At 38.7% G+C, this 16,219-nt stretch overlaps 1 protein-coding gene across 12 annotated transcripts in view; it reads right to left on the reverse strand.

The window, feature by feature from the left end:
• The window catches only part of MBNL1 (muscleblind like splicing regulator 1), a 176,251-nt gene extending 166,356 nt beyond the window's left edge, over nt 1–9,895 (reverse strand). For 2 of the 12 annotated variants that reach the window (XM_059920101.1, XM_059920086.1), the window contains exon 1: nt 9,644–9,890. The gene's annotated coding sequence lies outside the window, so the exon portion shown is untranslated. Of the gene's footprint in view, nt 1–9,643 lie in introns of all 12 variants that reach the window. The other 10 variants (XM_059920092.1, XM_059920091.1, XM_059920093.1 and 7 more) reach the window with 9 other exon arrangements.
• Nucleotides 9,896–16,219: the final 6,324 nt, after the last annotated feature.

Here is a 16,219-nt window from a genome sequence, read left to right on the forward strand (position 1 = left end):
AATATTTATAAATAGAATCTTTTTCTTGAAAACTGTCTTGATTTCATAAGAACTTCTCTATGTGTATTAAATACATTGTTCTGACATGCTCTGCTTAAACTCTCTTAAGCCATTTACTTGTAAAAAGCATTTAAGTGCCTTACGTAAAAAGGCCCACGAGTACTCCTGCAAAGCTTTCTATTCTATTTGAAATATAACTACCCTCACAACTCCAGGTAACTGTTAACTCAATGCAACTGCTTATTTATTCCCATAGGTAAATCATTCTGTTTATAAGAACATCTGATTATTAAGGATCTTTATTTCCAGGAAAAAGAATATCACAGTTACACTGATACCTTCCCTAAAATAGCAAGGTCTGAGAAGTATAAATGTCAGCTACATTGAGCACATTGCAAACTTGTTTTATCATGTATCTATCTGCCACCTGGTTTATCACTGAGGATCATTTACACCAGTGTTCTGCATGAACTTTTAACAGGGGACCAGAACTGCCTAGCCGTCAATGAGACATTTCTTAGCAAACAACAACATACCCCTAAAGATGAAATTACGCTTACTTTAGAATTACCAGTTTGGAATAAAGAATTTAACAACCCTGTCTTTTAAAAGAGCTTGACACAGAAATGAACTGTTTTAAGAATTTAACAGGTATCTTCCACTTACCCAAGTTATAGTTCCTGATAAAATATAATTTTAAGTGTTTTTCTCTGATATTTTAAAATACAGTTCTTTATACTAAAAGAGCTCACAAGGAGCAATGTGATGAACAGGGATAACATTAACAAAGTTTTAAAAATTTTGGATGAAAAGTTTTTAAAATTCTTACCATATTTTTTAAATCATTTTTAATACCTCCCATCACCTTTAACATCCACATCTAACAGCTGCTACAGCCTGTGGACCCAAATCCTGTTACTTTTTCCCTAGCACACATGTTCCTTTCATTCTCCTGTCATTTTAGTCCCTCATCTCTATCCTACAATCTCCACTTCATCCTATGTGTGTCCTATTCTTCCTCTAAAAACTGTCACTAAAACACAACTCCTGTACAGTTACTTGCCAAAGCAAATGTCTCCTAATGTTCCCATTGTGAATCAAACTTACTACCTGGTCCTCAGTGCCCTCCAAAGTGGAGCCCCTATCTCCCTTTCCCACCTGATTCCTCGTTTCTTCTACCCTGTTAACTGCCCCTCCCTAGGCCTTTTCTCTCTCTCCTCTTACTTTCTACCCATTCTTCTAGCGTCTCCTCAAATGCTGTAGAAAGTTTTACTCTTCTGGATTATTCCAAGTGTTTACAGTTTCAATCTCCTATCAGTACCCAACACAAGTATTTTTTAAATTTTGTTTTTATTCTTTGACATACAAGCATGGGTTCTAGAACTGGACTACCTTGGTTCCACTCCTTGTTGTGCCACTTCCTAGTTAAGAAACCATGGGCAATTAACTTTGTGCCTCAGTTTCCCCATCTTTGAAACCGAGATATTAAACAGTACCCATCTCATAGGGCTGTTCTGAGGAATGTGTGAATTAATTCATAAACTTCACCCTGGCACAAAGAAAGTAGTTCAAGATGTTAGTAATCATTGTTAAAGCTATTATCCTCATCACCATTCTCTGTATATGACTGCAAGCAAGACAAAAAATTGGTTAAAAACATGGACGTTGGAATAAAGAAGAAAAAAGATCTCACAACTCTGCAAACTACAAAAAGTGTTTTCTAGTCATGCTGGTCATCTTTAAGATAACAGTCATAAGGGATATTTTACAGCTGTCGGAAAGATTAAATGAGATATTTTGTAAAGAAATGTATAGCAAGTGGCACTTCTATTATTAACATGTTTATAATTTCGCAGATGTAAGAATTAAACAATGGAAAGAGTAAATGGTTTTTCCCAGTCCACATACCTAGTCACATCTGGTTTGATGAAATAAAGTCTATACATTGTGAGACTTTTGTGCCCCACCCCCCAAAGTCTATTACTCCTTTCAAGATATAGACAAAATGCAATAAATATATAAAGATATGATAATTTTTAAATGATAATAATAACATCAGTATCACCTCTTATATTTACAAAGTGTTCCACTTTTCAAAACATGTTACCCCCAAATGAGGTCTGTTTTTGTTGTTCTACCTGCACTGCAACAAAGATTGTACTTTCAAAACAAATTTAGATATACTGTTTATAGAAACTGATGTATCATTTCATAGCATGGCTTTTTGAAACTAAAATGTAGTAAACAGAAATATCAATGAGGGAATCTTTGTGGAGAATACTGAGTTGCAAACTCAATGGCTCAGAGCTTTTTTTTCCAACTTTCCCTCCCCCAGCTGGCCATTTGCCCTCCTATTATATCTGTGGCCTGTGGCCTAACCTGACTATCACCATCCCACCCCAGACTATCTTTCTACTAGGATAAGAGCTAGCCATCCACCTAGAGTGCTGAAAGGTCATTGTAAAGGTAATTCTTTTCTGTAATCAGATAAGACAGAAACAAATAAAATGTTAACCTATCATTATTACTATCATCAACAATGCTGATAAACAGATTGTTGAATACTCGATTATATTAAATTTTTTGGATACAGTAAGCTGTGTATGGTCTGTAAGTTTTAATACTAAGTCAAGTTCAAAAAGTATCTTTAATGATGTACTAAATATGAATATGAACTGCTTAATGCCTTATTTGGCATTCTTGTTATTTAACCTGCTTTTGACGTGTTTTGACTATTAAACTGTAAAGTCTTTCACTGTTTAGATTTCCTCACACTCCCACTGCATATACTATTGTTACCGTACATTTTTCGAATTTTCTGAAGGAGTCTATTCAGTCATAATCATTGTAGACAAATGTCAGTATGCAGGGATTTGGAGTACAGTAAGTATACACAATGTTACCACATCTTTCACAACCATGTACTTAAAATATTCATGAATTATTTTTAAAAACCCACAAAAGTGTATTCACAATTGTGACACTTCTACCAGTGCCTGAAATCATCAGCTATATCTTGTTTTTATTTCTTCACTTTTCTTCTATTCAACGTCACATTAAATTGTATACTCTGGTTGTCTCTGATTAAAATCTCCCTGCTAATATACAGTTCTCTCATTGCTGTTCATTATATATTATACATTTCCTTTCCCAAAATGAAATCACTGGGTTTTTGGTATATTTTAGTATTACTTCCGCTGCTTAACTTTAGTATATAGATTTTTTAGCAAACAACCTTGTAATTATCAGCTTACTTTTAACCTAGCTTTCTCTTGAACAAATTTTCTACATCCTGGGCTTCCCTGGTGGCGCAGTGGTTGAGAGTCTGCTTGCTAATGCAGGGGACACGGGTTCGAGCCCTGGTCTGGGAAGATCCCACATGCCGCGGAGCAACTGGGCCCGTGAGCCACAACTACTGAGCCTGCGCGTCTGGAGCCTGTGCTCCGCAACAAGAGAGGCCGCGATAGTGAGAGGCCCGCGCACCGCGATGAAGAGTGGCCCCCGCTCGCCGCAACTAGAGAAAGCCCTCACACAGAAACGAAGACCCAACGCAGCCAAAAATAAATAAATAAACAAATGTGGGGTTAAAAAAAAAAAATTTTTTTTTTTTCTACATCCACTGTTCACCCCAGTTACCCACTTTGGTTTCTGATACATTTGTAACTATTTGGTGGCTTCAAAAACTGATATTTTATGATATTCAACAGTAATACTAATGACAAAGCTATCAATATTTTACTATAGGACGTTTGGAAATCTATATATTTCTACCAGCAAAATGAATTAAATAATTGAACTAGAACATGTATGAAAATTATGTCTGGATGTAAAATGTATACATATGAAAAATATGGAAATATCACTAAATAGATATAATTAATGCTGCTTTAACAGAATAATATTTTTATAATGTTAAAAAATAAAGAATACCTTTTGTTTTCCACTATTAATGCATTAGAACTGTTTGTTCCCTTTATTACATGTATTGGTCAGAGCTACATTAAGATGTACCTTTCCTTATCTCAACTTCCATACCATGTTACCTAGCCTCTGCTTATGAAACATCACTTTCCACTTTACAGTTATTTTCAAAACTTTTACTTCCCCTACCAGACTGCCACCTCTTTGAGGAAAAGGTATATCTTAAGTTTGGTAGATCTCACTGAACCTAGCTTGCTATTTTTGCCAAAATACATATTTTCCTATGAATCAACTTTACAAAATAAAAGAATATCTCAAATCAGCATGCAATGTTTATTTCACATGATTAAACGTGTTCCCATGATCCTAGAATCTTGTTAGCTCTTTAAAACAAATTTATTCTTAATTAAGAGCTCCCCAACTATTTTAAAAGTGGAAATATAGCGAAAATCCAGTCTCAAGATAAATTTTTTTAAGAATCCTTTGGAGGAAGAAATATTGTCATTTTGTGAATTTGGCTAAAGAGGGACTGGAATGGAGTTGATATGTGCATGGACATTAGCCTTTGGATTATGTAGTATTTATCACAATTCTTTTTTTTTTAACATCTTTATTGGAGTATAATTGCTTTACAATGGTGTTATCACAATTCTTTTTAATAATATTATGTTATTTAATATCCAGGTGATTTTAATAAATTGGCATTGCCTTGGGAAAAGTTTTATCTTCATATATACATTCACACACAAATTGTATCCACACTTGATGGGACTATGTACCTTATTAGCTATTATTCACCTCGTTGGGTATATGAAAGATACACCTCTCGATTTCTTAAAACAATGTCCAAAGAGATGACAGTTTTTTCCTTTGGAGCATATACACTACTTGAAGCATGATACTTATTTCAGAAATACCTTCACCTTTTTAAAATAATTGATCTCAGTGGAAAAGTAATTTTCCACTCTATCCAATATGCCTACATTTCATCTTGAGATTAATATATCCTGAACTCTTTTTGACAAAGGATCACCACAGAATCCTAGAGCAAGATCTCAAAAATAGTGGGAAAGGTAACAAATACAGAATGCCTAAAACTCTAACATAAATTCTTCAAAGGTTTTTCATTTTTATGGACGTCACAGGCAGAAGTGATAAGATGCCTCTCAGAAAACATGAATAATTATCTGAAAGAGATCTAATGAAATCATTAAAAGACTAACAATAATGTGTAGAAAACTATAACCTCGTATTTGCTAAGTGTTTTTCCAAGGATATAGCTGTAATGCTTATATAAATATATATATATATATTTTTAAGCATCTTTATTGAAGTATAATTGCCTTACAATGGTGTGCCAGTTTCTGCTTTATAACAAAGTGAATCAGTTATACATATACATATGTTCCCATATCTCTTCCCTCTTGCATCAAATATATATTTTTATAATACAAAAACACTACTACATAAACCCCGAGTTCCCTACCTCAACTCTAAAAATACAAGATATGTCTAGAGACTTTTGGTGCCCTATGTCAATAGCTCTTCTTGAATCCTCTGCTTTGCGATCAATAATTCTCCAACCATTAGTGAATTTGCTCCATGACTCATCAGAAATGATCTACCAAGTTAATGGGGATCATTGTCCCCCGCAGGCTCCACACATGCATTGACACTCATGGCAGTTATGCCTCCTGTAGTGGGGGACAGATTCAAGATGGCACCAAGCCGGGAGGCAACTCTTCCGAGATTCTCCATAAAACCTGCTCCCTTCCCCCCCCCCACCAAAGAAGAACTCACTGCATCCAGCCTGTCTTATATCTTTGGCATCCTTCAAGGAAATAAAAGTAAGCATATGTTATATGGATAGAAAAGAACCACGTTTTTTTTTCAGTTTAACACTCACTGTGCATGGCAAAATGTACTTCAGTTTTGAAAATATCTGAAAGGAATGTTTCCAGGACCTAGGCCATTGTGCTTTGTTTACCAGTTAGATGCTTTCTCAAAATGTGTTCAAATTATAAAGACAATGTCTCCGTGTATAGGAATTCCTCAAAGCCCAGAACATTACTACAGAAACGTATTCTTACCTTTCCTAACATTTGAAAACAATGCCCTCCCTCTTCCCTACAGGTGAAAAATCTTTCATTCTTGTGAATTCATTAATCTTCGATTAACATACAGTCAGGAGTTTGTTTGGATTTATTTGGGGTTTTATTCTCTAAGGGTGGAAAGTCACAGCAAAGGAAAATATATAGGAAGCATTTGAAGATAATTGCTATTTACTGAAAACTCTATTTTAAAATAAATTTTAGTGACTCGTTTGTGTTTGGTAACTTCAGGACAATGGTAACTATAGTGTCTCTAAAATGTTCCTAAGTAGCAATCATACTCTATTCTGGCCTTTGAGAGGTGTTAAGACTCATCCCCTAATTATAAGCCTTTTCTCTGTTATTACTACCTCACCATTAAATCTCTAAACTAAATAGTAGTTTTGAGGATACAAAAATAGATGTTAGGTGGTGTGTTTTCTCAAATTTTGGTTACAAGGGATAAGAAAGATGAGGTATTCCTATGTATAATAAACTTCTTCAGCTTGTAAAAATAAAAGTCCATTTTATTGTGTTTTGACCAGCAAACTCTTTAGGCTTTGTACCAGAATAGTGCTTTCTTGCTTTACTCTAGAACAGCCCTGTCCAATAGAAATACAATGCAAGCCACACTTGCTATTTTAAGTTTTCTAGTAGCAGTATTTTTTAAAAAGTGAAAAGAAACACATGAAATTAATCTAAAAATATATCCTACTGAAACCAATATATCCAAAATATTATCACTGCCACAGATAATCAATATAAAAAATATTATCAGATGTCTTATATTCTTTCTTTTGTACAAAGTGTTCAAAATCCAGTATGCATTTTTCACTTAGAGCAAACCTCATTCCAGAAAAACCACATTTCAAGTGCTCAACAGTCACATGTGGCCAATGGCTACTGTACTGGACAGCACGTTCTAGATTCCAAAAATATGAAGCTTTTTGGCCTAAAAGGCCACACACTTTAAAATCTCCCTATGTAACATCCTCTGTGATTGGTATTGCCATTAGGATTTTATATTGAAGCAAATATTTAAGTGACTATATTTCACTCCCTTCGTCTGCTCCCCTGACCTTCATATCTACTGCCCACCCTGATGCCTCAGAGTGTAAGAAAGCCCAATCACCTATTCTTTTCATCTTCTTCTAAGCAAAATCTGAGATAGTCTCTAATCTCTGCACCTTCCATCACCAAGCAGAAAGCCAGAAGGTGCAGCAAGGCTATTCTCTCTGTTTCCATAAATAGATATATCAAATACAGGCCTAATGTATGGCGACAATGATAAATGCAAGGGCAATATTTCTGCTTACAGTAAAGACAGGAAATTTTATAGAAAAAAGTAACACACCCTTCCTCAATCAGAAATACGATTTTACTCCCTCCCTCCCTCCGCCAGGAGAAACCTTGGGATATTCTGTTCTTGTTCTGGAACAGAACCCAGTGTTTCATTTCATAGGAATTCTGTGCCCAGAGGAAGAACAGAATGTTGGAATCAAAATTTAATGAATTCAACTTGGAGTCTAAGTTTGCCCCAAATGTGGAAATGTAAACACAAGCAATAATATCTCAAACCATAAAACACTTTGGATTCTCTGTTCGCACGGCTGCATACAGTATCACGCACGATGTGTGTCTGCACACAAATTTGTTCTTAGTTCCATGAGGAAAAAAAAATTAAACTAGGCACGCGAGGTTTCCTGAGTCTCTTAGTAATAATACAACCTGATTATTACGTCTTTAGTGACATTGTAATTATAGACGAATGGATAAACGGGTTTTCTGGTGCTGACCGAACTTGTTCCTTAAAACGCAAAAGGCAACTTTTGCAAGGAAACCCCCCATGAAACAAATAAAACTAAAAGCTTTGTCTACCTTTTGAAGGAAGGCCTAACAACACGCTAGTAATCCAAAAATAATTCACCCCCATGCAAATACACAACACTGATGAAAATCAGAAAGCTGGAGATTTCCTAAAACACAGTTTTGAGCTGTGTTTGTCACCAACTTTAAGAAAGCAAAGATACAAGTGACGACAATGTGCTTTCACAGGCTACAAAATAACTTTATCCAGAGTCTCCAGCTATAGCACCATACCTAAGACATTCTAAGTACTGAACTAAGTATTCCTGGGATAAATTTTACAGTCTTTGAACTTTCATTTTAACTTGTCTCAGTGATAACATTTTATCTCAACAGCAAGACAGGGAGAAACACCAACGCTCTCAGGAACCCACAGAGATAACGTGGAGTGGATCACTTATGCTGGTATAGAATAGTTATGTACTAAATACCCTCTGGGTATAAACAGGCGTTGTGTTCAAACCCAGGAGGGGGGAACACCGTGTCCACTGGTGTAGTATTTCAAAGCACATTGCAGAGGGCCTGCAAATCCAAAGGCATTAATTATGACTTCTCTCTCAGTGTATTAATTTGTTTGAGAAATTCCTCCGAGTACAGCAGAGTTTACCATCCATTTGCTATCGGCTTGTGCCTGGGCTGGTGGGTACGCACAGTAAAGGCAGTGCCAATAACCTTTCTGGCAGCTTCTTACTCAATCTTAATCCTAGGGAAGCGCACTCCACGGAAATACAGCACAGAATCCTAGTAGCCGCATATTCTCCCGACCCAGGAGAGATTTAAGAACACAATTACTCTTCCAGCTCCACCACTCTAGTTGTAAAGTGCTGTGAGAGGGGCAAGCATAAGCTCCACCATATACCTGCTCGTGTTACAGGCTCTGGAATCAAAGTATTCTCACATGACACATTACTACCAATAACAGATTCCGGCTCCGTTTAAAAAAAGAAAAGGGGGTGGGGGGAGGCCGCGCTACATACATATTTGTCCTGCTTTTGTCTAAAAATCCAGAACCCCAGTCCTAACTACTTTTCATTCTTTTCAACCTTTCATGAAAGCAATTCAGTCAACTAACTGCGGCTCCACCCTGAGAGCGCCTATACTTACTTTTCTTACAGTTTTTGAGTGACGCACTACAAAACGATGGGGGAAAAAAAAAGAGCCCTCTCATGCAGGGCTTCTTCCGCCCTGTAAACTTGGCAAAAGGCAAACTGGACTGAAATACAGCACTCTCCATATAAGGAAGCCCAGCTAAACATGCCATGCGTAATTTATGGGTAGCAGGCAGAGAATTAACCTTTGCGTGCACATATTTGGCCCAGATGAAAACCGGGCTGGATGGCAGCCCCAGGGGCAGGGATGCGGGATCTCTTGGGAGAAACCGTGGCTCCCATCTGATGGACTCGCATCTCCCCCCGACAAAGGTCGTTAAGTTGTAAGTACACTTCCACGCACCTGTTTCTTTTATCCGCCACCACCACCACCCCCCTTCTTTCTTTCTCTTTCTTTCTCTTAGGCTGCCAAGTGGGAAGCTGGCAGTGCTGACGGTGTCCGCAGAGCCCAGGGAAGGGCTCCTCGCAGCTGGGCTGCAGCTGCAACCTCCCGCTTTCCCTCTAGCTCGAGATGGTGTGTGATAGGAAACCATCCAGCGTGCTGAGCCGGCCCAAGCCTCCTCTCACTTCCTCCTTCAGCCATGTACAGCCCCGAAAGAACACGAACAATGCAGAGCAGCAGCCCAGCGCGAGCAAACTGTGAAAATGGAAACTTACCTCTCACATTTTTTTTTCAGAGGCAGCCCGACTGCCGAGCGAGTGCCCAAGGCATTGTGGGAGTCATGATTCCAAGAGGCCCGCGATTTAAAATTGAACTTGTCAGTTCCCGGTCACGGGAGCATTGTGAGCGCCACAACTCATTCAGCTGCAGTGAAAAGACTGTTGCATGTCGCTGTGCAGCCTCTTATCGCCGAGGTCTGGTTTCCGCTGCTGCTGCGCGGCCCCTCCCCCGCCGGCCCAGCCCCACCAGGAAGCCCTGGGCGGACTCGTCGAGCCCCGGAACGCACGCGGCGGCGAAAAAAACGCTCTTCAACTTTCCGCCGCCCCTCGGCTCTGCTCCCCCCCCCGCCACCTCGTCGCCCCTCAACCAAACAAAGTCCGCTGGGGGTGGTCGTTGCCACCCGCCGACCGACGCGGAGAGCAAAAGGAAACCCGAGCTGGAGCTGGCGAGGTGCATCCCCGCCGCCTCCCGGTGGTATCTTCCATCTTATACGTTCAGCATTATAACCTCCGAGCTATAGTGCAGACAGGACGCACCCCTACTACTTTCTGCTCCTTCCGACTGGCTGAGCCGACAAATCGGTTCGTTGTTGAAAGAGGCCCGTGGATGGGACTTGGTAAGGCAGCCGGCAAGGTTAGACTGAAGGTGAGTCTCAAAATCAGGATAAAACAGTAGGAGCTGGTGGGGCTGCCGCGTTAAAATGCACCACACGGTTTTTGAACCTGGATGGCCCACAGGCGGGAAAGACATCCGCACGACTGCCAGTGTGTATCTTTCTCAAGTAACAGGGTGTCCACGGTTTTGGAATTCCTTAGTAAAACTTACTGTCACACAAGCACGAACACTCACATACCAGCTTCCCATCTACTTTGTAAATAATATTTGGAATGGAAAATCCCCTTCCTTCCCAACTCTGCATTATATGATTTATAGAAAGAAGAGCCCCCTCTTTTCAACATAAAATATTCATTTTCTGAAATACTGTAATAGTCCGAGGCAAATAAGTCATATCATTGCTGGAACAAAGGAAACCACAGCCCCAAATCATAATTCACTGGGTGTCGTAAGAGGTAACTTGCCTGCACTTTGAATAGAAAGAATCCTGGACTGTCGTTATGTGATCAAGTTTTAGAGATGGGGGCGGGGGCAGAATTTCCTCTGGATTTAGGGAATAACTTGTTCAATGATGATTCTAATTAAAAACATTTTTTTCCATGTTTTGGACACAGTTTAGGACCAAATGCTAGCTACTGTGCGATGTACTTCCTACAAGTTTGTTAGGTTGTGTTAGAGAGGGTGGGGACAGCTTAAGGAGGAGAAGGAAAAACATCATGAAAGGTGCTAAAGTACAAAAATACTTCTAGAGGCATTAATAACAGACTTGCGTTCTCGACCCTTGGCTAGATCCACAAAACACTGAGTTAATATTGTGCACTGCTCCCTTCCAGAACAAACAAATTAATTAGACGGTGCCACTTCTCAGTGTTAATCATTGAAAAGTACCCAAGCGCACACACAGTGGAAGCAAATTTAAAAGGAAACCGACACTTTCTCAGAGAACAGGGATGGGCATTCTCCATCTGCCAATTGGTAGCTACCCCAAGCTATGAGGACTTCTTTTCTTCTAATTCAGCATTCATTTCAACAACTACATCAAGTGCTTGCTATGCCAGAGATTCGAGAATGGATAACACAGAGTTCCTACCCTCAAGGATAATGCCTCTACTAGGGAAGAGACTACTGAAGAGAAAAATAAACCAATTAATTCTGCCTGAAGGATTAATGCTAAAATGATGAAGGCAAGCCCAAGATGGGCCTGAGTAGAGTCAGGAAAGCTTCCTGGAGGAGTGACTTTAACAGGTGCCTTGAAAGGTGTGTAGAAATTAGCAAGATAAAGGGAATTGAGTCCAGGTCCATTGGAGAAAAGAGCCTGGCAAATACAGTGGACCTGCCAATCTTTCTGTTAGAAGTACAAGCCGGATACTTACAGGAGAGTGGCAGCAAATGAGCTAAAAGTAGGTCTGAGTTAATCCAAGGAGTCTCAACTTTACTCTGAAAACTGTGATGATCTAGATGAGTTTACACAGCAAGGAGATGATAGGTGAAATTTGCACTTGAATTTCAGAAAGATCCTGTAGCAACAGCTTGGAGGGTGAATGGGAGTGTAGGGTGGAGGCCGATGGAAGAAGGGTGAATGGGTGTGGACAGACTGGAAAAATGACTCATGCAGGGAATGAGGAAGGGAGGAGACTCCCAAGTCCCTGGCTTAGCCTACTGGATTGTTTGCTACTTGCTTTTTAATTTCTCCGGTTTGCTTCCATTCTCCTTGACAATAGACCTTGACTTCTGAGCTGGGCCACCTATGCCAGTGCCAGCAGGTGGGTGCCCTCACTGGCTTCCATGTGCGTCTCCTCAGAATGTCCAGTGAACCGCTGAGGGCTAATCCTGGTTGTAGGAACTGATTTTCAATTGTTCTCAGACCCTTGCAGACTTCCAGGTTAGAGCTTTGGTGTTCTTCTTTCATGTGGGTTAGAAAATTCGCTGTTGGGAGCAACATGGTGAAAAACAAGACTTTGAACCTGTGTGGTGCAAGAGTGGAAATTATTTTTCCACTTCAGCACTGGAGGAGGGGAGACGTTCTGGGAACAAAAGAAAAATTGAAGCCGAGACAAATTTTCTGCTCCACTGAACAGAATACAAAGAAATACAAGAAAGACCCTTGAATGTTAGAAACAGTAGAATAAACATCCTAGTAAATGACAAAGAAGAGAGGAAAAAATGTTATTTCACATAAGAAAACTCATACAAAACAATGGTCAACCTAGGACTCCAAAGTGAGTCAAAATAAATTATGATATAAAACTTCATTGCCACTGGTTTAGCTTAATTTATTATCATTGATAATACTATAACATGAATAATGACATTTAACATTTTGAAGCACTGCAGCAAACACCAGATCATATGTTAAAAATATTAAATCATGTTGCCAGCTTTCAACTACCAGTGGCATTCTAACCACATTTCAAATTGTGGAAATTATTAAAAAATCATTATAGTAATAAAAAGTAAATAGTTCCCATTTAGAATACCAATCATATACCCTCAGTGCTAGGATAGCATTATGGTTTCTCTTACTTCTATGAAGTGTAGTTTTAGTTCATAGGCTCATGAGTAAGTATATCTATAAGTATAAAAAGAATGTCATTTGTGGGTGGAGAGGGAAATTATAGAAAACAATTTCAGATGAAATAAAACTACATTTTCAGATAAAGGAAAGAATATTCACTGCAGTTTCCTGAAATATTTCAGACCATTCAAGTCTTAATTATACCAATGAATCCCAATAGAAATACAGTTAAGGAATATGGTTTTCAGAGATAACATCAGCTACCTGGTTTACCAATAATACAGATAAAGGAAATGGTAGCATTTATCCTTTTCATTCAAATGAGAGTCTTTACGGCACTGTGTAAGTGTGTGTGTGTGAACTGTATCTTTCTTGTCCTACACACCACATTTATAGCTCAGTAAGCTCTCACTGCTGTCCAAATATTTGCCTTTTCTGCCCCTCCCCCAACAAATCATCTAAATGAAAATATCCCAAGGTATGCTTCTTAAAACTCGAAATATGAAAAGGTCTTGAATCACAGATCTAGGAATACTGTTTTTTATTATACCAGAGTAAAAAGAATCCATTGCAAGATAGTGTCAAAACTGGGACCCGAATTCAGGCCCCATGATTTTTGACCCATGTTTAAATATAGATGGTTAAGAGAAGAAGCTGCTGGAAGGCAATGAAGAATTGGAAACACTTTCGTATGGTGAATCTATTTTAAGTAGATGCATTAAATGTATCTCCATTCAGTTTCACAGCAGGGAAGGGGGTGGAAGCATTCTTCTGTAGCCTGGATTCAAACTTGTTCAGATATCTGAACAAATATACTTGATAGAATTGTATGAATTTAGTTTACCTAAATTTAGTTTAGGACCTTTATATATTTCACATATCAAGTAAGTTTTTAAAATTATGCCTAGTATTTAAATATAAATAATATATATTCTGTTGTGTGTATATATAGTATGTTATGTAATAGAACATGTTGCATATATAATATATATACCACTTAATGTACAAAACACATAAATGTAAAAATATATAAAACCAATATATTTGTCTTAAAATGTTTATAAAGATTAAAACTGAGTTAAAATATTAATTTTATCTTGCATTTTTCAATTAAGCTATTTTACCTAAAAGTTGAATCTAAATCTTTATTATAATCATTTTAGCATCTAGAAATAGGGAAATAGAAAGCAAATACGTTTCAGAATTAAAAGTTTAGAACCACAGAATTTTAGTAGAGAATGGAACATTAGAGCCCATCTGGCCCTGTTCCCTTGTTAGGCCAGAAAATATTGTATAAGTAAATTGGAACCATGACAGAGAAGAACTAGCATCAGTGTCTTCTGATTCAGACCATTTATTTTCATCATTTTTCTTAAAGACACTGGGGCAACAAGAAGCTCTAATATAGGCATAAGTGCTCCCCAAGTTTAATGTGAAGAAGAGCCACATTAGATTTCTAGGAGTATAATTCTTTCCTCCTCTATTTCTTCCTTATTTTTTTCTTTTTTTCTCCTTTCTATTTTTCCATCCTTCCTTCCTTCTTTCCTTACAGAAAACACTTTCACACAATGCCTCTGTTTCACAAATGTTCATGGAGTATCCACTGTGTTAAGTCCTGTTCTAGGCAGTATGGTTACAGAAATGAACAACACATCCCAATCACTTCCTTCAAGGAGTTTACAGTCTCTTAGAGGGAGACAGGCACTAAACAAGTAAAGAATAAATATATAGAAAAAGATAGACATCTGAGGCAATTTCAGATGGAGGTAAGTACTATGAAGTAAAAGAAAGCAAGTTGAGGGGAAAAGGAGGGGAGGTTGTGTGTTAAACAGGATGGTTGGTCAAGGATTGAGATGGTCAGAAGTAGGCAGAGTCCTCAAAGAAGTGAGAAATATCTGGGGAAAAATCATTCAAAGCAGTGGGAACTTCAGGTCTAGAACCTTGAATCCTGAGCTCATGCTAGGGCTGGAAATCCCATGACTGATAAAAACTAATGGGATACCTAACCTCAAGGAGCTTACAGTCCAGTGAGAGAATCAATGAATCTTAATAAAATTAATCACACTCAAAATGCAAAGCTCCAATCATGATAATTTTGCTCAGCGGGAACCATTGACATGTTTGGTTATATCGGAGTTGGGGGTGCCAGTATAATTGGCACAGGATCCAGATTTGCTTTTCACAGAGATAACTAGATTATACTTGACTGCTGTGTGCAGGCGCCTGATAGTCTAATCGCAGAACAGAACGCAGGCAATACACTGCCGCTGAGAATGAGAGCAAACCAGAAGAGTGGGCTCTGGCCAGGACGGCAAAGGCAGCAAATGGCTGAAGACCTGAGAGAAGAGAGTGATTTAGTTGCCTATAGCAGTGAGATACAGTAAACATTAGAATCTTCCATCTCAGAGCTGAAGAGAATCCATAAGATGACCAGCTCCAGGCCTTGAGAGAAGTGAAATGTGTGTGTGTGTGTGTGTATGTGTGTGCATGAGAGAGATTTATTTATTCCCTCAACACAGGATAGAAAACTCAAAATTACTGAAGACAGAACATTTTCATAAAATTCAGCAGTGATTCCAGTTCCCAGAAATAGACACTGATAATATTACGTTTTACTTTTTTTTCCAGGTTTTCCTCAACACATTTTTTACACAATTGTTATTGTACTACATGTGCAATTGTGTGCTGTTATTTTCCCCACTTCACCTCATAATATAACTTTATAAAGCAAATAATATCTCCATGTCATTCATATTCATTATAATCCTCATTTGTCACATAAGGTAACAGAGACTGGAGAATTGACCCCTGACCAAAACCTCACAGTTAATAAGGGGTCAAGGGCTTCCCTGGTGGCGCAGTGGTTGGGAGTCCGCCTGCCAGTGCAGGGGACACGGGTTCGAGCCCTGGTCTGGGAAGATCCCACATGCCGCGGAGCAGCTGGGCCCGTGAGCCACAACTACTGAGCCTGCGCGTCTGGAGCCTGTGCTCCGCAACAAGAGAGGCCGCGATAGTGAGAGGCCCACGCACCGCGATGAAGAGTGGCCCCCGCTTGCCGCAACCAGAGAAAGCCCTCGCACAGAAACGAAGACCCAACACAGCCATAAATAAACAAATAAACAAATACTTTAAAATGAATTTAAAAAATAAGGGGTCAAGCCTCCTGCCCCACAGTGCAGCATTTCTGAGCCTATGTCCCAGATCCTGAAGTCATGTGTCTAATGTGTAATACATTTCTAGACACTCTATCTAGTGTATACACACTGTCTTCTAATACAGACTGTCATCAAGGAAAAGAAAATGTACAATAATGGTCTTTTAATTAGTAAAAATGTTACAAAAATAAGTATGAAACAGATACCAGAAGGTCAAAATGGACATATTACCTATATTATGTTACCTTACAATATATAATTACATGTAATATTGTGAAATACTTTCT

Source organism: Balaenoptera ricei, chromosome 4 (assembly GCF_028023285.1).
Source record: "Balaenoptera ricei isolate mBalRic1 chromosome 4, mBalRic1.hap2, whole genome shotgun sequence".
Lineage (NCBI taxonomy): Eukaryota > Metazoa > Chordata > Mammalia > Artiodactyla > Balaenopteridae > Balaenoptera > Balaenoptera ricei.